Consider the following 25,647-nt stretch of genomic DNA (forward strand, 5'->3'; position numbering starts at 1 on the left):
GGTTACAAAACACCTCCATAGAGACCATTTACACTGGAAACAATTACGTGACGTTAATCAAAGAGCATTTAATTGGTCTTATGAGCAGTAAACTAAATCCTACATTTTTCTTTTTTTGAACATTATCACTAGGGTTCATAGTTGTATATGATCAGGTTTATATATTTTAATATGTTGTAAGCATTTTTGGTTTTGATAGTGTTAATGAAAGAATTTGAAGGATTATTTAAACGTCTCTAAAGTCGTATGAGCTAAACAATATTTTTAGTAAACAAAACACGGTACCTCTTTGTCCGTCATGTCATACAGGAGTCTTTTTTGAACAAAAAAAAATTCTTCCGATGAAAACGCCTTGCAAATAACAGATATATATATAAAAATAAAATGCACGTAGTGAAAACGTATTCCACTAATTATTAGATTTTTTACGTTAATCTCCATATATTGTGTTGTATTAGTACATGTTAACGAAAAGGCCTATTATTTTCCCATTGTTTCTCTTGTGACTGTCAATGGAATTACGATAGGTAGTTACATATTCCATAGTTTCTTGTTTTAGTGTTTTTTTAAGCATATCCTGAAGGTAGCTACACTCAGTCTACTACGCCAACAATAAACGTCCTTTACCTAGTAGGATATTGGTTTACACATATCCCAAAATGCTAACGTACTACTCTTTAATGTTATCGTATTTTTCATCAGTGCTGCCATCTATTGGATAATGAAAAATTTTTCGGGGGAGGGGGGGGGAGGGAAGAAAAGAAACGAATTGAGAAAAATAAATACACACAGTAACCGAGCGATTTGCTGATGTCTTTGGGGTTCTAAGAAATGTGTTCGTTGTAATACAAAGTCTTCCGCATTGATCAAGAGCAGAGGCTAACAATGTAGAAAGAAAAGCGGGAGGCATAAATTTTCTTCCTACTGGTATGGTTTCGTACATGCTTTTTCTACATCAGTCACACTTTCTTCTCGAAGCTAGCGTAGTTTTTCGCACGAGGGAAGTGTATGTATCTCCCTAGACGACAAAGGCAGCAGCAGCAGCAGGCAGAATCGAAGATGTTTTAATGAGGTAAGCGGGAGTCGTCGGAACCATTTGTTGTTGTCGTCATCCATAAAACACTTGACACCCGTATTAAATCATGTTCGCTGGAAAGGGCATCAGAACGCGTGTATTTCAGCCCAAAAAATGCCACTCTCACTGTTTTTCCTTGTAGTAATTGCCACCTAAGTTAAATTAAAGTGTTTTCTTTGTCTTCAGGGAGTCATCTCAGTGTTTTGTGTCTCCGCATGCCGAGAGCTTCTCCTGTATTCGTTTAGATTCAATTAGACGATCTTGCCTAGTCATTAGCTGCAGTCATTAAGAACGGTCTCGACCTTTAATCTAAACGATGCGAACCCAAGCGGCCGGTCAGCACATTAACTTCAGGTAATAAACTCTTTTTAGAAAAAAAAGAAAAGAAAAGCGGGGAGAAGGAGCCAACCCCCTACCTCCCCCCCGATATTAAAAGATATCCGTGACGGACCACAGTCGATGTGTGCCGTAAATTGAAAATGCGATGAATCTATCGGTCTCATTAACACTTCGCTACTTACTTTCTCTCTCGGGGAAAAGTGGTGTACGGGAAATCTGCATTAGCGGCATCGCCGCCTCCGTCTTCCTCGTGCATCTCCTGCTCTTCCCCCCCCCATCCCACGCTGTACTCGAAGACGTTCCTTTTCATCCCCCCCCCATCACCACCACTTTTCCCATCACCGGGTTAAGTCTCATTAATGATAACACTAGTAAGATACAAAGTTTAACAGTTGCAATTGAACTGATGGGCTTCCCAAGCGGAATGATGTTGTCAAAAAAACAAGAGAGGGCGCTTTGTACAATGATGCATTCATAAAGTGCAAAACGTGTGAAATATGCCTAAAAACAAAACAGATTCATTTAACATATTTGTCTTGGCTTGTTGCTGATTTTGTGGCTATTAAGTTGTTTCTATGGTAACATAGCATATGTTATTAGAAAACAAGCTCTAGTGTAATCATATACTATTGCGATGAAAAACCACTAAATTAATTTTATTATACATTTAATGCATAGTTAAGGAATTGACTTGTTGATCTTGTAGAAACTGGGATCCATTTCCATGGTAACGGTAAAATATTAAAAATAATTAGAAACAACTGTACAGATCTGGACAGTTTATGTGAAGTTTATTATCATGTATATGAAATAAAGGCACGAGTATGTCTTATTCAAAAGAGCAATTAATAATGGTAACTTGAGTTAACAACACTCTGATTAAATTGATAATAGATATAATTCTCAGAACTGCTCAGATATAATGCAAATAATGCTCAGAACAAAACCCATTTAGGAGTGAGTTCACTCAAATTTATTATTGTTATTACAGTATGGGTCTCAATTTCGTTGTACTAACTAATAACATTTCCAGAAACCACTTTATCCAGAGTGATAGTCGTTTGATTGATTTTGTGATGATTACAGTTTCTCTGCACAACACGGACGTTATGAAAAAAAGCCTACTATTAAACTCGAACAAAAAAAAATGACTATATAAAATTCTGCGCATGTTTGTAATAAAGTTTTGTACATTTTGAACTAGAAACAGTTTTGCGCGTACGTAGTTTTCTTTTTTTTTTTTTAATAATGATATCATCTGGGAAATCCACATGACATTGTTCACAATAGCTTTATCAACACGTGTGCATTGTTTATAACAGTAGTTCTGTTTGGGAATTATAAATATTGTTAGCAACAATGGCTTTGTTATGGCCTTTACGATTATTTTATTTCGTGTCGATTGATGAATATTTATATATGCATTAAAATATCGGGTTTTTTTTTTAGAATCGTTTCTTACGTATAATATTTTGTGCCTTTTTCTTTCTCCTTCAACTTTTTTTTTATCAAGTTCTTATCAAAATGAATAAAGTGTCTCCTGGGTAATGACAAATTGGACGAATGTAATGTGAAGAACGATCTGTTGTCATTTGTAAATATTCTTCTACTAACGAATCAAGTAAATTGATTTTGTCTTAATTTTTTTCTTTCCCTTTATTCCAATGTCTTACTGCTCTTATAAACAATAATAATAAAAAAATCCGCACCGTTTTTTTTTTCATGATATTTTTTCTATAAGCCTTCCTTCACAAAAAAAGGGAGAAAGAATTGAATTAAAAAAAAGCAATGTTTGTCATTTCTATTTTATTAAACTAAAAGAATATGATCGATTACAAATTCCAGGTTATTTGGTGAGAGAGAAGTTGAAATTACATCAAAAGTAAAACATCTGTCACTTCGTTTTCAGTATTCTCCATTTCCCTTACGCTATTATTGAGGGCTGAATTACCATAAAGACTAAGTGAGGGGGATAGAAGCCGTAAAGAAAGAGAGAGAGAGAGAGAGAGAGAGAGAGAAAGAAAGAAAGAAAAAAAAATTCTTATTTCGTCATGTCTTACATCTGCGAGTTCAGTCACCGGTCAAAGAGAGAGAAAAACCCCCTCTAGGCATTTGTCACGAGCAAGTGGAAGTGTCAAGACAAAGAAATCAGGCGACCAATAACGTACCCAATCGTATGTAATCGATTGGGTTCGGCAGTCGTTGTTTGCACAGAAATAATGAGACGCCATGGAGACAGGTTTCCCAGTGAGAGAAAATTCGGAGCTCAATATATAGCACCCCCTTACAGTAGCAAACAAACACGCACGCACGCACGCACACATACATACATACATACTGCCGGCTGCTGATGGCACAGCCGGTGCGCGTGACATTACGTCACAGTGTGAATGTGCCTATAGTTTCCTGTTCGGAATAGACAGTTGATATAGGCAGCCAATGGATCCGTGTTCTTTGATACCGGAATTCAGTAAAGGGGGGAGACTAATATAGGAAGAGTGATGAGACTAAGTATTGAACGATCCAACAGATGGCACTGTGCAACCAAAGAGGGGAAAGAAGGCAGAGATGAAGGTGAGGTTAGCCTAATCTGATTCAAATATCTCGTGATCTTTGAAGCTACCAAGATGAAGAACCATTTGTCCAAAATCATTGGACAAATATTAATCAAATGGTACTAGTAATTGTACCTGTTGGAACCGACATAAATAAATATTCAGATGTAGGTCAGGTTCTCGAACACAATCTCGCAATTTCTTGTATACTCCGTATTTATCATATTTACTGTTTCGTTTTCTTTGGGTATCATCAGTAGGTTTCCAAATATTTCGTCTACTGTATATATGACATTTATTCATAAATACTATTCTTTAGGTTGCCGAGAATATATTTCGTAGTCTAGGTCACGTGAAGAATAAGATTTGTATAGGTTTCACTCAAATTTGAGTTCGAGGGTATTATTTTCTGGCAGTTCTGTTTTGTCTCAAAGTTAATGCTACATGTTTATTATTGCAATTAATTATCCTGGAGATTCCTTCTATCCAATGGTTTTTATTTCAGGGGTTTTAATGGGATCTTAATTTCTAAAAATCAAATATATCTCTTCAATTAAAAAAAAAAAAAAGTCTGTCTTGTTTCATTGTTTCAGATTCCATTGGGATTTTACGTCTTTTTTTTTTTATCTTCCTCTCCTAAAGTTTATTATTCTTAGATTGCATGTCGACTTCTGAAATTAGCAGATATTTACTCGCAATTTTTACCCCTTAATGACCCCGTACTTCGTCTTTTTAATTGTTTTATTTCTGCTCATTTTCTTGCCCTGTGTTTGCTCTTTACAATAAATTTTTCCCAGGAGCAAATAATGATCTTTTGATGCTCTTTTCTCTCTCTCTCTCTCTCTCTCTCTCTCTCTTTATTATGTTCTTTATTTCTTGTTTTTCTCTGTGTGTCTGTTGGGTAATTAAAGAATAGAGTGTCTTGCTTTTTATGCTTATCTTCTACTATTAGGTATAATTATGTGTATCTTCATGAGTGGATTTTGCTATCACAACAATTAACAGATTTAGAGACGTTCCTTCTCTTTCTTTAACTCTTTCTTATGACTGCAAAGCCTCTTCACGCGTCACTTCTCACTATAGTCATCTTCCTTTCAGTCTTTAATGTGCTGTAATTGGATGCCACCACTTTCTTATGTAGTGTTATCGTCTTCAAGATCTGCAGATAGTTTTTTTTTTTTTAATTTTTTTTTGGCCTTCTTTTACGTTATCTTTAGGGAGCACTTTTGACTTTTATTTTTCATTAATTAATTTTTAGCTTTTCAATCTTTACAATAGTTTAAGTGGAAGAATTGTGGCCTTTCTTTGGTATATTTTTTTTTCTTTTTTTTTAAATTTGGGATTTTTATTTGCGACCGTTTTCAAAAGGCTACAATTACGAAATCTGTTTTTAAGCCATAAAACAATTCGGCTTTGGTTTAAAAATCGAAATGACTCATTCTTAAGAAACTTTTAGTAACTTAACTGTTTAAAAGACTATTTAACTTTCAATCCTTTCTTCTTATTGAAAACAAAATAATAAATAAATAAAAGAGTCCTGGTTACATCTGTAGTTTCTGTATTTGTTTAATGAGAAACGACTAATTCTGTTACAAAGAAAAATCTCTATAAACTCTCGTTACTGTTTAGATGGAAAATCAATCCTTTATTGTTGCGTATTGGGATATTGACAATTAAATGATTGTTGCGTATAAACAATTAAATGATTGTTGCGTATTGGGATAATATTGACCAAAAATCGGATAATTTTGTATATAAATGATTTAATTTATGAAATCATTTTGAATTTTTGAAAAGCACTTTGATAAATAAATTAAAGATTTTTTTTTCCGATAAAGTATTAAAAACATTTTCAATTATTTTTTTCGATAGCCAATGAACTTCGATTACCAATTCATCAACAAATAATAAAATTTTGTCATTTTAAAATGGAGGTATATAAGCTTTTGTTTCTTATATACTTCATAATTTTTCAATATCGCGTTGAAAAATAATAGCTTTGTGTAATGTTTCTCTAGAAGAATCAAATTTCATACGCAATGAAAATATTATTTCGAAAAATCAACTAATCTCATTATTTATTTTTTGTGTAATAATACGATAATAATTCTCACTTTTATTGTTATTATCAGCTAATAGAAATATAAACTGTTAAAAAATAAAAAAATAAATAAAAATGAGAATCCCGTATTTTTCTTTTTAAATTACAATATTTTTCTAAAACTGTAATTTTAATTGCGATTAACAAAAATGGATTCTTATAAAGCTAGGCGTAGTTCTCTCCCAGTGAAAGATTCTCCCCTCCTCGATATAGCTGCTGCGTATTTGGAAAATGCTAAACGTGAAGATTAAACACGTGTTCGTGCATAAAAGTGACAATGAAAGGAACTAAGGTTACGTCAGATATCATTTGATTGATCCTAAGCTAAAATTCGTATGCTAAAGAGAGATTTCGAAATTAATATTTATTTTATTGTTCTTTGACTGGATAACAATTAGTGAACATCGCATAATAAATCTCTAATATATCATGCTAATCTATGAACTGTGTGTTTATATCTTAATCGATGATTATCTGTAAATTACAGTTGCATATTACATTTGTTAATGCGATGGTTCGCTGCTACTGTTGAATTAAATATTATCATTGTTGTAATAGCGATCATGTGATGCTCTCATAAACTGGTCACTTTTCTTGTGCTTTCTATTGTTGCATTAGGCATGCGTATTGGCGCTTTGGGCATCTCGGATTTCTTTTTCCTATTTTTTCCCCCCTCTAGAGGCGGATGTTGCAGCCAATTCCAACAACGTGCCAAAGATGGACACATCATCTTTGGAATATTTGGTCTGCTGACCATAGAGGGATGAAGAAGAAAGAATAAAAAAAAAAAAAAAGGTTAGAGAAGGCACCACACACGCAGAACTGTGTATTTGACAGACAAGCTCATGTTAGGAGGCCAGAAAAATCATCGAACTACAGCTTCACCTTCCGTAGCTGCCTTAGTCCGGGGTCGTGCCCCCCGAATGTGGCGTAAGAAATGGCGTTCTTCTTTCCGGACGGCTTGACGGGAGAGCGATAGAAAGAGAAGGTGGGGGGGAAAAGAAGAAGAAGAGGGGGAAAATAGAGAAAAGAGGACGGAAAGAGCGATGTTGAGCCCGCGAAACTGCAGCGAGCGAATCTCAGTGAAATCGTCCGTTCACACCGGTAAAGCTGTGCGGAGGCAACGGGGAGGACTCCGCACACGAGGTAAGTGACTTGTCCTGAGGTGACACGTTTAATTATCTCGGGGCCCCGGCTTCTCGTGCTGACACCGGTGACGCAAGCTCTTCACGCCGCGTTGCGCAAGGCGGGCGTCCGAAGGCCGAGGTGTTTCTTTTTGGCCGGCGCGCGAGCGCTTTGGCAGCACCCAGTCATGCAAGAAAACACGGCAGTGCCTTCTCCGCCGGTTATAGTCGGTGCTGTCGCAAACACTTTCCCCGTCCTTTTCTCTCGTCTTCTGCCCCACTGGGTAGTCATTAACTGGGCTATGTGCTGGCATAAAACGTGGCATTTTGTTGCAAATCCCACGCCTCTTCTCTTCTTGATTAACAAGTAATTTTAGCGCGATTTGGCGCGGACCTGCCCAATTCCCTGGGATGACGCGCACGGGTGCCTCCCCCTGAAACCTCGATACTGATCCCTGTGCTTCGACACCGAAATGTGCGCTGTTGTATCCCTCGGCGTGCATAGGAGTTGACGCCTGACTGCCTAACTCCAATAGTGTCGATATGAATGGTAACAACGAACTTCATGGAAGGCTTGAGTCCAAAGTAGAAGTGTCATTCCGGATCGGAGCGAGCTGGAAAGTGTGACATAAGGTGAGTAGAGCCCAACCCCCTTTTGCAAAGGAGGCAGCTTCCGCAAATATTGCATTTCGATGCAGTTAACACTGTCGGCCAGTATTAGCCATGCACCAGTGTACTTTAGCAGTCTGGCTAAGACGACTTTCTAACTCACTCCTTTTCATCCCCTTATTCTTCTTCTTTTGCATCCCCCCAATCTCTTACAGTGGCCCCCTTACGCGGACTTTCCTTTTGTTTTAACAGAAAGCGACTGCGCAGTTTACCATCAAGGTTGATTACTATTATGTATTACACTAACGCCTACAGTTTTCAAGGTTTCTGAACTCATCGCAATTTTCAGTTTTTCAAAAAAAAAATTTTTTAAATTGATAAATTTTATTACACTGAAATAGTATCAGAATCAATTCTTCTTCTCGATAGATTATATGTCATGTCCTATTCAGAGCCATACTTGCAATTGATTAACTGCTAAGTAAAAAAATAAAAATAAAAATAAACAAGCAATTTTTATTTAATAAAATAATGACGCTAATCTATAAGCAATCTAAAAACATTAACAGGCTTAATAATGTCAATTTCTTACAGGCTATTAAAATCTAGCACGTGATATAATCCTTACGCGAGTGGCAACAATGGAGCGCGTGACATCTCACTACCGAGAATGATTTAAAATAACTATTGTAAACAATGGCACCTGATGTGACAAACGTTTCTCGCTAAGTAACTGCGTTAACAATTAGTCGAATAGATTTAAAATTAGCTGCTACAGCGACAGTATTCTAAACAGGCAGCTTTTTTTTTTTTTTTTTTTTAATCTACATGGGACACGACTGCTAAAACATTCGTTTAAAACAACAAAAATTTCCTTGCGTGAGTCACAGGCATCGAATTAACGTGTGCCCCTGCTTTTAAATGAGGGATATTGATTACAATCAAGTGACTAATAAGTCAAGAACAGGATGGTTTACGCAAGCGACAACAAACATTAACGACTAAAGCTTAATTAGCATATCAACGAACAAAGCTCTCACGCTCTGCCTGAAGCACACAATTGCGCGCATACATTGAGAGGCCATTTTTGTTTCCTTTTTGTTGTTGCTGCACAATCAAATGACAACAAAATTATACCACCGATACTGATGAATTTAGAGAGAGCTCAGAACATAAAAAAAAAAAACCCGCCTTAATGATTAGATTTTTATTCAATATTACGATCTATTGATATCAATGGATAATACGAGATCATTAATATATGTGAAAGAGAGAAGGGAGAATGATCAAACAGCTTTGTACGTTTAATTAAATTGATTCATAAGCGACTATAAGAAGGAGTGATTGAAAGAAATTTCGATTTGAATTAGGTGGTTGTTTCCTGATTAATAAATTATTTACGAATATCAATATATTTCATTTAAATATTTTAATTGATTTTATTACTTTGTCCTGTTTTATGAACGAACCTTTGGTTGCAATATATACAAGATGTGAACTTTCGTATTTTTTTGTGTTATGTGCGTTTCGTTTATACACACGTGATCTTAGCGATGCTAGCATCACGTGTATAAAGCATTGTTCGCCTAAAACATTATTCAATAGTGCACATCTTCCAAAGAAGAATCTGCTTAAAGCATTTTGCTACGACGAATTCTTTCAAACAATACACAAATCCTCATCTGGAAACACCCCCCCCCCCCTTACTTCAATTCATTACATAAATTGTTTTAATATGAATTGAAGACATCCCTAATCACTCTTGATTGAACATCACTGGAAATCATAGTCTCCGTAATACGGTTTCACATATTTGACCTTTTGACCTATCAATGTGTTACTGTACTCGTTTCGTCTTTTCTGTGAGTGAAGTTGACATACAAATAAACACAAATAAGTTGTTTACTGGTCAACATTTTCAAATAATCTTATAGATTGTCCAAAATTACGTTCTGTATGACTGGATTTAATATTTGTGTCTTTCCTATTACGCACTTTGTTTACTTCGCCATTAAAACTGTGGCACAATTTTGATGGATTTTTATGCGGTCTGTTTCTGTCGGTTTCCATTTCCAATGTCCGAAGGGTACACTTTCCTATTAGATAGGTAAATTGACGTGCATTCGGTGCACATTTCCTGGAATAAGTTATGTTGATTATTCTCGAGTTCTTCGTTTCATTTCCTGTTGCACTCTTTCTAATCTATTGTAGAGCGGATTTATTTGTTTAAAGGTGAATATTTGAAAATTTCCTTCTTCAGTCTTTTTTCTATTTCAATATGTCTGGTTTACATTTTTTTTAAAAATTTTTTAAAGAGAATGTGACAATTTCTAAAATGAAGATCGATAAAATTAGTTTTGCAGCGTATAAAATGATGCCTTATTTATCTTCATCAACATGCTTCTCATTTTCCCCTGAAAATCCTTTTGCTAATGAAGAACGGAAATTGCTATTGGCTTCTTTATTAGGAGTGAACGTCTGCGATCATTCTGGGATTTTTGTAAATCAATTAGTTTTTCATCATCATCATCATCATCAAATTCCTGAAATGTACCCTCAAGGGGTGTACAGGATATGACAGTACTACATGAAAAAATTACATCATTACTAACTTCCTATCTACAATTTTCCTCCAAATCAGTCTGTTACTTGTCAAAACTCCAACATCATCAGATCTTATATTTCTATCGTCTAAGGCACTTTGTACCGTATCAATCCACCTATATCTTGGTCTTCCTCTGGGTCGTTTTCCTGCCAACCTGGCAGAGAACACTTGTTTTGCTAATCTTTCCTCTCCCATTCTATTTAAGTGACCATACCACCTGAGATTAGCTCTGCTACCGCATTCCTGGATGCTGACAATGTCAAGTTTTTTCCTAATATCCTCGTTTTAAATATGATATTGCCATTGATGCCATCTGTTCACGCCTCTAATCTTTCTCAGGACTCTCATATCTGCGGTCTCTAGTCTTTGGTCAAGTGTTTTACTTCTGACCCAGCTCTCAGATCCATAAGTTAAAACTGGTTTGAACACTGTCTTGTATGCCGCTAATTTAGTGTTCCGACTAATTTCTCTCTTATTCGATATGAATTTATTCAATTGACTTCCCACCATACCAGCTTTGCTGATTCTGTTATCTATTTCTATATTTAGTTTACCATCTTCAGTAAAAATTGTGCCTAAGTAGCTGAAATGTTTTACTTGTTCCACAGGTTCTCCATTCACAACACAGTTGACATTTTCAATGATTCTGCCTATTTTCATTGTCTTTGTCTTTTTATTGCTGACCTTCATACCATATCTATTATAATTGGTTTTTACCTTTATTATTATTGTTTTATTACATACCATTTCAGTTTTCTGCGAAGGAAAATCGAAAATATAAGCTTATTTTTAAACCAAGATAACCAAAACCTCAATGGTTTGGATCGTGAGGAGAAAACCAGAGAAACTTCTGATTTTCTCTTGTTTTCCCAAATAAAATTTTAATAACCTCTCATGAATATTCGCATGCTTTAAATAAATATAAAATTTTTATAATAATGGCAATTGTAAAATAAAGGAAGTGATCCTGGATCCGTTGAGATGAAACTTAAGAAATATATGAAACATATGGTGAAATTTATGATGAGACTTAAGAAACTATGGATAGTAATTTATGGGAGAGGCTGATAAACGAAAAGAAAGAATTAGGTAATTCTTTATGTAAATGGATAGACAAAGCGCATAACGGTTTTCACTCAGTGAGGCTCGTGGATGATAAGAAAGCGCTTATAACTGCAGATCTGGTAATTTTGATTGATAAAAAAATTATCAAATTTTTTTCGTCCGTAAACACGTATGAATCAAACACCTTTTCTCGACTGGATAGATTTTAAATTCAATTCAGTATTTGGGATTTCATTAAATTTATTTCAATGTATAGTTTAATGGAGCCTCCGTAGCTCCATTAAACTATATATCCGTAGTTATAGACGAAGCTCTTTGGTCGGAAAGACCTGGGTTCGATTCCCGTCAGTGACCTGAGGAACCTTTATCTGGTCTCTTTCGACTAAAGGTGACTTAGCCGGTCTCCTACGGAGGTAGAGGGTTTTTTGTCACCCGGAAACTCGAGTTTTTCGTCCCTCAGAACAGCAAACCACCCCCGTGAACACACACACACTTCTACAGGTATAAGACACCCCCGGAATAAGAAGTAACCAACCTATTCCGTAAGGATTTTGGTTTCGAATGCCTACACGGTAAAGTGCGTGAGCGTAAATCAGGATTAGGATCAGTTTAATGTGACCTGTTTTAGAAATAATATCCCGTTTATGCTGGAAATAATAATAAATAAATTCTGCCGTAACTATAAATAAATAAATAAAAGACTCAATCATCATGATTAGTATCTTTTTATTGGAAAACGTTTCCCATCATTTATTAATGTTATTAATTTTAAGACAGTTCATTTCTTACAAAGTCAATTTATGAACTCGCATTTTTTTTTTTTTAAAGATGGTTGATCAGCTGATTGCATTCACAAGTTTTGTCAATAAAGAATCACGAATAACGACGGTTTAGTATGTTATAATGTGGAGCTATAAGGTGTTGTAATGCAGACCATCCAGTGTTGTTCTCAGATGTACTGTAAGACAGTTTTCGCCATTTCCGGTTTCTTAGAATAGATTATACCACCTTTTCCTACCATTATCATCAGGTGAATTCAGCCTAAGATCTTTTTATACGTGAATCATTGACTCATACATTGCGTACTGCAAAATGTGACTTATTTCATGAGCTTTTTTTCACCGTAAACACGAAAAATTACATGAAAGTTGCCGATATTCATTGGATTCAGACTGACGTATTGCGAGCACAAAACCCAAATGAATGCAACAATAATACTTGTTGAGATTAAGAAAAATGTTCAGAAGAATACATCAGAAAGAGGCCATCTTTCTTCTCAAAGATGACCTCTTAGAATTTTGTCTTCCATATAGTACTGCTTATTTCTTTTATTCAGTCTTGAGTGGAAGAGTGTCCAATGCGCGTGGTAAAATTAAAAAAAAAAAAAATTGAATACACAAAATCAGTGGAAAATTTAGGCTTAATAAGATCATGTGGCTCTTGTAGTGGTAGATGAATAAACACCGATGTAATATCAAAACCTAAGACAGTACTTTTTTTTGTTTGTTTGAATCACTTAATTACGTAGAGATGGTCGCGCATGCGCACAAGAGCCATCGAGATTGTGAACAACTTGGATTAAGAAGCTACCAAAAGATTTCGATTTGATAAGTGGTTACATTTAAAATACCGCCATTGTTTTGCGGAAGTCCTGTATGATCAAGATTCGGAGTTAATCTTAAGCCGGTTTCGAACCAATTATTTTTTGCACTCTTTTTAGTCAACTGCTTTTAAAATAAGTGATATCTTATTATGTAAAAAAGTAAGCAGGAGTTTCGTTTGCGGTGCGGCTACTTGGATTACATTATTGTTTTAATTGTTGGGAATGTGAACTCTCTTCTCCAACAATACCGTAATAGCGGCAAGTAGACACAAACAAAGCTATATTTTACTCTTGTTTTGTTACTCGCAATTGGATTATCTACATTTTTGGATAAAAAAGATCATGAATATATATTCATTTAATATTGAAAAGAGCCCTTCATGTTCGCATTTACATGTGTGACATCACTTCGCAATATTCTGCACGAATTTCGTTTAGGAAATTGGACAGAAATTCGTTTTATGTCAAATTAAATAAGCTGTCACCAATACATTTGGAATGAAAATGTAAATCAAATTATTAGGGGAAAATCGAGATTCTTCATTTAAATAGCTTTTTTTCTTACTGAAAAGTAGGAATGAATTTTCAGAAAATTCACTTAGTGTTAAAAGATCGACAGTCTATTTTCAAAATACGAATCCTGTTTAGCTTTATCAGATTACATGATAATGTTATTCTCTTCCCTGTGAATGTACTTTCCCCGCATTACTCGGTATTGACTTTCATGGTTTTCCATTTTCAATAAATTATTTTCACTAAACTCTCGAATTTACAATTTTTATAACTCATGTTAATAATATATTAGTACACAATTTAATTTTTTTTCTAAAATTCATTGTTTAGAATTAGAAATTTTAAAAAAAGAAAAAATTCCTGCTAACTAAAATATAGCATCAATAATACTTATAATTTTGTCTTTAATTTTTTTTCCGTTAGAATGTTTGATCAGTAAAATGTATTTAAACGATCATCTGTGTAACAGCAACAACAAAAATTGCAATAACAAGGAAAAAAAATAATTTTCCTAAGCCTACTCTACAATACAAATAACACAATATGGGAGGACGAGAAGTGATCATCTTAAGATGATCACTTCTCGGATGATCACAAATCGAAGATGAAAGAAAGACAATGAGACAATAAAATATGTTTTTAATTAATCTATCAATTAAAACTTGTTTATTACTTATTAGCTTGTTCTAATAGTAGTTAATATGAAATTTAGTCTCATTTCTTTGCGAAAAAGTCTATTTTTGAAATGCCATGGAGGAGTAGGAAGACATCTCTATTTTGCAGGCTGTAGAAGTTACCATTACGACAACGGACGTGTGACAAGAAAGGAATGTCCTCCATTTTTCAGATATCCAATAACTCTGGAAATTAATATTATAGCAATTAGCATATGTGACGAAAAGGCCATTTTTCCATAATAACATTATCAGGAAAATTAATATAGCAACCGACGTGCATGAAATAACAATAGCTGCATAGCACTGCATATTCACAAAAGAAATGTCCCATTTGCGCATGCGTTTTGAGACGAAGCGTTATAATTCCTGCTAATGTGGGCTAAATATCGCTCGAGTGTAACCAGTCCTTCCACGAATGTCCAAAGTGATCCAACAGTGGTGGGACAACAGCATTGCACTCGGCAACCTTAAAATCTCTTGTGTACGTTGTGTGTCCACCCACAGGCGACAATCGTAGCATCACGGCACGTGTCGGAAGCGGGGAATGCACATACACACACAGCTGTGAAGTGCCCCGGATATTGCGTTGACAGCGAAAGGAAAGCCATTTGACGGCAAATCCTTTGTTGGTCTGCCTAGCCGAAAGAGTGGTGTAGTTTAATCCTCTTAAATTAATTAAGTCTGTTTGGCAGGAAGAAAAAAAAAAAAAAGAGCAGACGCATCTAGCCCTTCTCTTTCCCTCTCTACACTTCGTACCCTCCCCTCCGTCCCCTCTGCCCCCTACTTCACTAGGGTCTCAGCTATATATCTATTTATATACACAAGAGGCTAAATATTAGAGTCGGCCATGGCTGGCATGTATATGATATTAGCATGAGTCAGTCTTTAATCCCCGGCTACGGATGTCCAGTGTGATGAGATTGACGGCTGAGGTCGGGACAACGTGTCGTGTCCGGATGTTGCAGAAGTTGGTACTGCTGTCGTCAACCGATACACGACAACAGTTCACCACTGGTGTGTCACAGTAGCGCGTGATGGCTGTTGTACTGAGGTGTGCCTCCAAATGAACAATTGGTCATCGAACTACGACTTGTCGACTTTCTTGTCGGTAGTAGTTGTCATCGTGTGTGGGATAAGGGGGTGGGGGGAAGGAAGTATCTGGGACTTGCGTGCACCGCTTTTTTTTTTTTTTTTTAGAACAAGTGTTGTCGACTTTTAGGGTCATAAGAAATCTGAACTCTGAAGGGTTTGGTACCGTTCAGTTTTAAAAACACTGTAAAGAAAAAAAGTAATTTCTTTTAAAAAAGTTCAATCAAAACTGTCTCATCCCGGTTATTTATTTTTAACTCTTGTCGATAGGATTAACTTTTTTTTTTTTTTAGTTTATTTTATACATGGTAGTGTTATCTATTGTTAATTTCATTCACCTCCTGTAAATTATGAATGGAAATATTTCTATATAAAAATTACAAAATGTTTACTCTGCTAAGAAAGCAACTTCTATAAGCCTTTTTTACATCTGTTTTATTGTCTAATCATATCACTTGGATTATTCATTTTTTTTTGTTTATGATTAACCACTTTATTAAAGCATATCAGCACAAGAGCTAATATAACCAAAGAAATCTATTCTACACAACAGACATCTTTTTATTGAGTCACTTTGGTCATTTCAGTCTTCCAGTTAGTAGAGCGGGCGGTCTTCAACATAGGAGACTTCTGCATCGAAGGGATTTTCTTCGAGATTAAATATTTTTAGCAGTCTTACAAAATATTTGGTGAATATCTTTGTCTTTCTTAACTCAATATTAAGAGCCTTCGCAGCTTAGTAAGGTTCGACGATACTCTTTGGAAAGTTTGGAAAGTTCTGCGTTCGAATTCCATTTGGGATGGAAAAAAATCAGGGCTTTTCATCTGAAGGTGAGTTAGTCGTTCTCATATGGAGGTGATTTATTTTCTCTTGGAAACTCGGGTTTTTTCATCCCGGTAAAACAGACAAACTCGCCAGAAGAATACATGCAATATATGAACATAGGAGACCACAGGAATAGGAATTAACACCTATTTCGACGGATGAGCTTTCAGCAATAGCTACGCTTTAGGTTATCGTTATTTAGAAGATTTATGACACCAAAGCTGATTAGGAATAACAAAAATGATGTATCACGAATACATCATTCTTTTCTCAATTATGTGCATGCTTTCATCGCTGGTTGGGGAGAGGAAAATTCACCACCACCGTCTGAGACCGGGCATCTTAGCTTCAGTTAAAATGTCTGGAAAAGTTTATTACGTTTTATAGACTCTTGAACCCAAGTCTTATAACAAATAGACTTGTGGTTTTCATACAATTACCCTTTGAAGATATCACAACACCGACAACTACTTTCGGCAAAGGTGGAGCAAGCTCCTGACGTTATCATAAGGCTGTCATATTCAAAAAACTTTAGTTTCTTAAAATAAAGTGTTGGCTTATCTTTTGCAACTGAACTTTATATCCGCACCCGAAAGGTGGATGTGGTTAGAATGATGAGGAGGAAACTGAGGCTAGGAGTTCCACTTTCTGATGTGTTATGATGGAAGGATCAAAGGCCCTCAGAAAGAGATTCAAATAACAACGATTGTGTAAGATCGAAAAAAAAGTAGTTGAAATCTAATTTATGCCGATTAGAGTGTCTCCTCCTCCTCCTCCTTCTTTCATCATAAAGAATGAAAATAGTGTAATATGTTAAGATTAGCGAAATTTAATAATTGACATAAGCCATCACTGCAATAAATTCATTTAACACGACTTAGGTTCATGGCCAAACATTGTATTTGCTTTCGGTCTTTTAACACGTTCCAGTCAATAATCGGACCCTGTTTACGACCTCATTAGTCAACGTCTAAATGTAATCAGACATAAACAGAAGGATTTCTTTCATCAACAGAAACGCTAAGATTTCATCAGTTTACTCACATACTGACTGTCGTTTCGTCAGCATAAAGAGGGGTGTTGAAACAATCGATTCTAACGCTGACATGAGGCATCGGGTCAACAAGGTCGCATAGCTTTCCACATACCGGGACTTGACTTCAGAAAAATTCATCTGGAATTTGGGATCCAATACTGGAAATGTGGGTTTCGACTCTATATCCCCCCCCCGTCTTTTTTATGTGTTTCGGATGGAGAGTGTTTCAAAAATCTTACATTGTCTCCTCTTTTTTTGGGAGGGGGGGGGGTTAGAGAGAAGAAGGAATTGTGAATTTCGGTTTTAATAATATACAATGCTTTTGTATATTTTCCAATTTATTCGATCAGTACAAAAATGCCATTTTCTCCCTTATTTTTCTTCGGTATCATCAAGCCTTTTTCTCGCCTTAATACTCCTGACTATATTTACTTATGCAAATATCAGAATGAGTTGAGGGAAAAATATGAAACATTCTTTACGAAAGCTTACAGTCTTGGTGTTTAGAATTATGTCAAAAGTAAAGAAGCTAACAAAACGAAAAAAGCAAAGAAAAAAGAAAGTTACAAAGTCTTAAGAATAAGGTAACTACTGATCATTAGCCTAGTTCAAGACAAAGTTCTAATCTTGTGTTTATAAGCTTCGACTTTCTTTTAGAGTCGAACTCTGTTAAAGTTTCCTGGATGTATACCGGAAATTTTCAAAATTCTGCTTTTTTTTAAATCTCTTCACAAATAACTGGAGTTTTTGCATGTTAAACAGCACAAGTCTACAAGATCCTGGGGTTATAAAAACACCGGAGTACAGTGATTAGGTTCCTCCCTTGCAAGACTGTTGCGAAGAGAATAAGCCGCTCTCATATTATATCCCCCTAATCAACGTCGAAGGCGGTCCCTTTCACTACAACAATAGCTGGACAGCACCTAATGATCCCACCACGTCTGTCTGTCCAATGTACAATCCATAACATCATGCAGATTCGCAAAGGATGGTCTTTGAACGTAGGCCGTATTTTTTTTTATGCTTTTTTTTTTTTTGGAGTCCGAACATTGGCTGACTGTTGAATAAAGGACTTAACTAAGCGGAAGGTAAAAGACGAAACACTGAGGCCATCAACGAAGCCTAGTTTTGATTTCTTTATAATGCTTGATGGATCAGCTTTCTTAAGATTTAAATTATTCTTCAACTTTGGATTCAAACAGCGATGGGGAGACTTGACAAGTAACAACACCATCGGATGTCACAGAATATGAAACCACATCTTATAATGTCAGGATTATATCTAAGTCTGTTCAGGTCTGGAGGTTTGTGTTTCCTTTTTTAGACCACCCACTGATAAGATTATCTGTTAGATTCGTGTTTTGATATGAGCTCGTTTATTCAACGAGATATTTGTTATTGTTATCGGATAAAAATACATCACTTTACACAAAAAAGTATACACCGTACATTCAGTGAGCTTGTAGAAATGGAATGTATGTAAACAAGGGGCATCTACTCTGGACTGTGTATAAAAACAAATGGAAGACAGTGCCACCTGGAGAGCGAAATGCAATGATATCGCTTTTCATAATGTCTGAATATTAATAAACTGAATTTAAATCATTCTCATTTATTTCTACATCATCATAGATTATGCAATAAAATGTTCATAAAAATGTTCATATAACCATCAGTTCTTGAAAAAAAAAAATGAATAGTTATTTATTAATAACAGTTGTAAACCAATTCTTGTTGGTTCGCTTTTGTTGCTTTTTCCATTAGTGAAATCTAAAACAATTTTGGAACAACAGATATTGTAATAAAGCAATTGCACTTGCTATTGTTGTTGTTTTAGGGTTTACCTATTGTTTTGGATGGTGTTTTCTAGTATTTATCTATTGTCGTTGTTTTTGTACCTGTTGTGCTAGTTTTTTCATCTATTGTTGCACCTATTGTTGCTCCTGTCATTTCTATCATTTACCTACTGCTGTTATTGTCCTATTCTTCTAGTTTTTGTCTTTCATTCTACTTTTTTTATCTACTATTGTACGTACGGTTCTAGTTTTTTATCTGTTTTTGCGCATCTTGTTTTATTATTTATATAGTGTTGTGTCCGTGTTTGTAATTATCTGTTGTTGTTCTAATTTTTATCCAATGGTGTGTCTTCTAATATTTATCTGTTGTTTTGCCATTGTTTTATTATTCTTCAATTGTTGTTTTGACATTGGTTTAAGTATTTTCTATTGTCATTGTGATTGTTTTCTAGTAGACAGTGTATGAAACAGTGTGTTGTTATTTAACATGAGAATGTTTCATTTTTCAATCTCTTTGTATCATTAAGTTGTTTAGAATCGGCACCGAGTCAACTAAAGGTCCTAAGGCATCCTAGGTTATGATCTTCAACCGCATATGTTCTCAGCAGTGCTTCGTAGTTTTGCAAGAAAGAAACCCAGAGTTACAGGAGATAAACCAACACCTCGGTTTAATACAGACAAACCCAGTTTTTCTTGAAAACGACTAAAACATCTTTGTATCATCTAATGACATCTGTTGAATCCTGATCCTTTCAAATAAGATGTACATTCTGCGACCAAGGAATCGGATATCAAATTGCTTCGGTAGTACTTTAGCTTTGGAAAATTATCTTGTTTTTCTCAAATCTCGAACCATTCTTTACCTGAATTTTTAAATTATATTATGCAATTTTTTCCAAAAATTTTAAATAATATCCTTTATTTGAGTATCCATCCTTCTTTTTGCGTGGTCATTGCCATAACGAAAACAACGGAAGGATATGTCAATCTAAGCATCATTTATTTATTAATTTATTTTTTTTTTCATTTCTCTTCGTATGTATAAAAAGTTTGGTTGAGGAGAAATTAACCTTCATACATGCATATGTGTAGGTTAAGTTCATACACTTTTAAACCGCTTTATTTTATCAATAAAAGTTTTATTAATTTTTAAATATAAATATTTTTATCTTTGAAATAATAATGTAATTTAAAACTAATTTTAAATTTTAATTATATATTTTAAATTTTTCAAATTTTTTTAAAAATTTCCAAAAATGTAGAATACACCTTAAAATTGTTTATGTTGTAGTTAAATAAATAATGAGAATTAACTTCGTTATTGTAATTTTACCATTAAATTTTAATGGTAAAATTACAATTAGCTACTTTAATGTCAATTTCGAAATCCATTTTTCAAGAAATTAAATTAGAGGAAGTAAATCTGAAAAATAAATCAGACAAAAATTTTAATTATAATTATATATTTTTTTTGAAAATATATTTTTTAAAACTGTTCCAAAAATATATCATAAACCTTAAAATCTTTTATATATCATAAACCTTAAAATCTTTTACATTATAGTTGAATAAGTAATGGGGATTAACTCCATAATATAACAATTAAATAATATCCAATTTAATTTCGAAATCCATTTTTCAAGGAATTAGAATTAAATTAGAGGAAGTAATTCTAAAAAAATAAATAAATTAGGCAAAGAACGAATGAAATGTTTACGGTTTATTAATGTGAATTACGTCTAAGTTAAGATTTGGTATTTCTACGAAAAATTAGTGGATTTTTTTTTATAAATTTAAATGCAGTAAATTATAGTATTTACATGAAAATTATTAATCGAAATTAGTAAAGAATACAACAGCCATGAAATTTAATTCTTATCGGAGAAAGAAGATAAAAAAATATCACCAGCCGAACTTTAAAATAAAATATAAAAATATCACTAAATCCTTAATCAAATGATGTGTAAGTTGTGTTTTATGTGGTCTTCTTATATGATCATAAAAACTAAAAATAAAAGATGTGGTTCAGGAATCCAGAGTCCTGTATGCATAATCATAGCATTCTAATAAACAATTTATATTTCTCTTTGCTGTCATAACATATAAAATGATAGATTAAAACACGGTAATAAATAATGCGGTTGACTGAAAGAGAGTAGTTTTGTTTTTCAATTACGATGTTATTATCATCAAACTCTTTTCCAAAACATAATGGCGTCAGAAAACGATTGTGTCACTTATAAAATTGCCTCGCGCATAATATTTGCATGAATAAAAAAAAATTGATGAAAAATCGTCTCTATTATAGTGCTGACAGTCTGCTAGAATTAAAAACAATCCTTTGTATGTTGAGCTAATTTCCTTCGACTTTCATAATGCTCTTTTATAGGCTCATCGCGATGTATCTATTCCAGTGGATGCATTTAAAGAAAGGACATTATCGGAAAGTAACATCTTAACTACTAAATTATCTGCAGACTCAGACAAAAAATCTATACGTCTTCGTGTCTTGGTAGGAAGTTGGGGGGAGGGGGGGAAGCAAAAATAATAATGGAACCAGTGCATACCAAATTAGCACAGACGATACTCTCTTTTTCCATTGATGTGCGACCTATTCATTTAATATGTTGGTTGAAATTAATGTTTTATTATAATAGAAGGTGAAGGGGTTTTATTCTTACGTGAAATTACGTCTATAATGTCTCTGGCGCGCCCATATTGACAGCTCAGAATTCATTGTAGCGTCATAGCGTTCGGTCGAGGCAGCGACTTTTTTTTTTTTTTCTTCTTTTTTTTTTCTTTTTCTTTTTTTTTTTTTAATCCGTCGCCCCACAAGACTGTCACCGCAGTAATATATATGAACCTGTCACATTCTTGCATGCGCCGGTAAGTGACAAGTTTTTGAAAAATGATAACCACCCCACAGCTTCGGGGAAGACCAAAGAAAGATCACATCAAAGCTCCCATTATTCACAGCAGTTACTTTGTCACAAGCCGTCACTTTCTGGTCCTGGCTAATGACTGGGGTATATGTAAATAAGCAACTCATTAGGGACCGGACCCATTCCATCCAGGCCGTGCGAACTGATTGGGTACCGCCTTTTCCATGCTGGGTGACATTTTCTACTGATGGATGAAGACACGCCGGTTTTCTTCCCCCCCCTACCCCCACGTTCTCGGCTCCTTTTTTCTTTTCTTTTTTTTTTTATACCCCCTTCCTCTTTTGAGTTTTAAGCCTCTTTGCATGAGATCCAAGAACAGTGGCTTCGATCTATATAAATAACGCCGAGATTATAATTGATAACGAGCCCTGGATCATTGACAAGTAAGCCGAATCACGTCAAAGGTTTCCTATCCCCCCCCCTACCTCTTCTCTCCTCCCTTCTTCTTGACGTTTATGGACGGCGCGTTCACTTGGGTAGCGATGAAGCAGACGGAGTCCCGATTTCGTAGTCATAAACGACTTTTAAGTTATAAAAGTCCTCAGCAATCGTTACTAATGATCCAATGTTGGTCGACATCGGCCTCTGGAAAGTTAGATATAGAACCATTTATTCTTCGACCACGTTTTTCAGCTCATCTAAATGAACGTTGCTTTGCTCAAGTTTGGTTAAATTGAGGCATTATGGATCTTAGAATTTGCTTTCTAAAGGTTCGTTTTTTTATTCCTTCCTTTTTTTTTATTTGAGGATGAGAGGCAAGGAGAGTAGTTGAGTGTTTCTTTCTCTCTCGACTGCTCTCTCTCCTTAGTAAAAATTTTTTTAAAGACAACTTATCTTGTAAAAGTGTAGTACTTATCTCAAGAATATTTATGTCTTTGGTTTTGATCGCAAGAGAACGACACCTACCTCGTTATATTTCACTTTCAGAGTATGAAGTGAAGGGAACTTGGGGAAAAAAAAAATGTCGGAACCTATCTTTAGTTTCTTACTTGTCTAAAATGTCTTATCATCTGCAAGTCTTGTTAGATTTCTAGTCTCGACATCTAAATGACTATTACCGGGAGTTGATTACTTATGACTGAGGTGTTGGACTATTTTAGTACTTACATTATAGAAATGCAAACACATAATCTATTTATGCGTTTCTCCATGGCAAATAGCTGTCATTTCCTTGTGTGTGTGTGTGTGGAGGGGGGGATATACGTCGTTGAACGTTTCTATTAGGTTTAAGATCAAAACAAAGTTTTTGAAACACACTTAATCTTAATTTTAAGGATAACTTTCAACTATATTCCTAATATAAGAGTATTGGAATGTGATATTCAGATGTTCAGACATCAAGGTTATGGCATCTTTACTGAAACAGGAGTACTTGAAAGGAAAATCATAAGCAATCCTATCAAAAGATATAGACATTGTATAGGACTGCTGTTTTTGTTAGCAATGTTTTTGTGTTGAGTGTAAATCCTAGATCACTCATTGTAATGTTAGTATGAAGTGTTATCAATAATACTTTGTAATTTATACTTAAGTTAAATCTCTTTGTTTCTAACAAGTTGTAAGGGTTCATCAAAAACGCTTAAAGTTATAAAACTCTTTTCAGAAACAAGGGAAATCGTTCTAGCATGCAAATAAATTCATGCTTTTAAAATCATTAAATTATCTCCTAAATATTCCTTAGAATTTTTAAAGAATTTACTTTAAAAATATTACCCTGTAAAATCCTCAAAATTAATAACAATAAGTGTGGATGTTATCGATGTATTGAAAGTACATGACGTTATTTTCTGCTAACCACTTTTGTTCGTATGTTAAAGAAAAATAGTTTGGAGAACTTGCACTAATTACTGTTCGTATTTCTAAGGCGTTTGATTTAGCGATGTCATAAAGTTCAGAGAGCACTAAATTTTCCTGTGAAGGAAAATTTAGTGCCCTCTGAAGGGATCAAGATTGTATGATCTCGATCTTCACACGTGTTTAAAAATTATCTTTTTAAGATCCTATATAATTAAGATAACATCTACTATCCATTTAAAGTTCAACTCGAACTATCGAACTCGAACATTAGTTTTTCTTTCTCTTTATTCATCCCATTTAGTGCTATTCTTTGGAATAATTTCTGCTTATGTACTGTTTTTTAATCGACAGATATTCAAATCAAATGATGATGTTTCTTTTTTCTTTTAGGCTCACCCAATTTCGCTGAAAATTTAAAATCAGTTGATCAACTTTTTTGCCTGAAATAACAAAATCTAAAAACAATAATAAAAAATCTTTCTACACATGCTGTATAGGATGCGTTAGTAATGAATTTTTGGAAACGCAATTGCACCGTTGCTCTCATGATTAAGCAAAAACAGTGAAATTTTACGCTATTTATCTGTTGCTAGGTTGTTATAATTATCCTGGCAAAATTCGCTTAAAAAACAACGAGATGGTAGGTGAAAATAGCAACTGAAAAAAAAAAAAAAAAGAATATTGCAACATTTTAAAAATTCATGTATAGTTAGTCTGCAAAAATCTATCAGAATCGGAAAATCATATGATAATCTGTTTATTGTCTTATTGACTGGAACCACATTGCTCAGTTTTACAATTATCACGTAGTTGTCAACTATATCTGTAACTATTAATTTCAAAGAAATATTCTATTTACTTTTTATGTGAATTCCAAATCTACGAAACATTGTAAATCTGAGGATTGGATAATCCCTACACGCAACTTTTTTTAAGATACATCCATCTTTTAATAACTGGTAATGAAATTCATCTTCTACCAAATACATCCTTGGGCATCCACAGTCCATTGGTTGTTGGTGAACGGAAGCGCCATCTACTCAGCAACAATGCTGGTGTTTAAAAAAGTAATCAAGTAGGGATCCCGTTGATCTAAATCTGCTTTATTCATATGTAGAGAGAGAGATCTAGTATCTTTCGTGATTTTTATTCCTTTCAGGGAATAACAGATAGTTTTTTATTTTCTGTTATTTTAAACTTCTGTAGTTTCTCTTTTAAATGCAATCTTTCAACATCATTTGCTTTAATTTAAATTAAATTTATTCTTTGAATTATTTTATTAATCAAATGATTTTATTCAAATTACTTTAAGTAAATAATCTTAATGAGCATTTAAATAATGTTAACTGAACTTTTGTCTTTTGTTTTTTCTGATTACAGTCATGGATTTTTGGAAGAAGATCGGTTCATGGAAATTGCATTAAAAAAAAAAAAAAAAAGACAGAAAGTAGTCGGAAATGAAAATTTCCCGAGGAGAATTATCAGAAGTTTTGGAATATGTGAAAAAATTGTTCTGAATATTTTAATTCACAGGCTGATTCATTAAATTGAATTTGAAGAGAAACGAAATGTTAGAAATATTTTTTCTTGTTTTAAAAGCACAGAAACTCGAAGAATAGTAAATAAACTAAAAACAAATGAAATGTGTTATTTAAAAATGATTTCATCTTCTGCTATATAAACATTAATAAAAAAAAAAATCTCCTCCTTGATAAGCTTTAACAATATCACAATGAATAAACACTGATTAGTTTCTTATTTTTAAGTAATTTATATATAAAATAAATGAAAGTAAAAAGAATTATAAAATAATATGAAAAATATGAGAAAAAATGCTTTTATTTAATGTATTTGTTAATAATTAATCAGACACCCTTTATAATTTGTGTTCATAG

The 25,647-nt window shown here is 34.2% G+C and overlaps 1 long non-coding RNA gene across 1 annotated transcript in view; it reads left to right on the plus strand.

Annotated features, from left to right (window-relative positions):
- Positions 1-25,412, plus strand: part of LOC150110178 (uncharacterized) — a 114,372-nt gene extending 88,960 nt beyond the window's left edge. The window contains exon 3 of the long non-coding RNA XR_016548247.1: positions 25,133-25,412. This is a non-coding gene — a long non-coding RNA (uncharacterized LOC150110178). The remainder of the gene's footprint in view (positions 1-25,132) is intronic.
- The last annotated feature ends 235 nt before the right edge of the window (positions 25,413-25,647 follow it).

The sequence above is a fragment of the Typopeltis vanoorti genome, chromosome 1 (assembly GCF_054136105.1).
Source record: "Typopeltis vanoorti isolate ZY-2024b chromosome 1, IOZ_Tvanoo_1.0, whole genome shotgun sequence".
In the NCBI taxonomy this organism is placed as follows: Eukaryota; Metazoa; Arthropoda; class Arachnida; order Uropygi; family Thelyphonidae; genus Typopeltis; species Typopeltis vanoorti.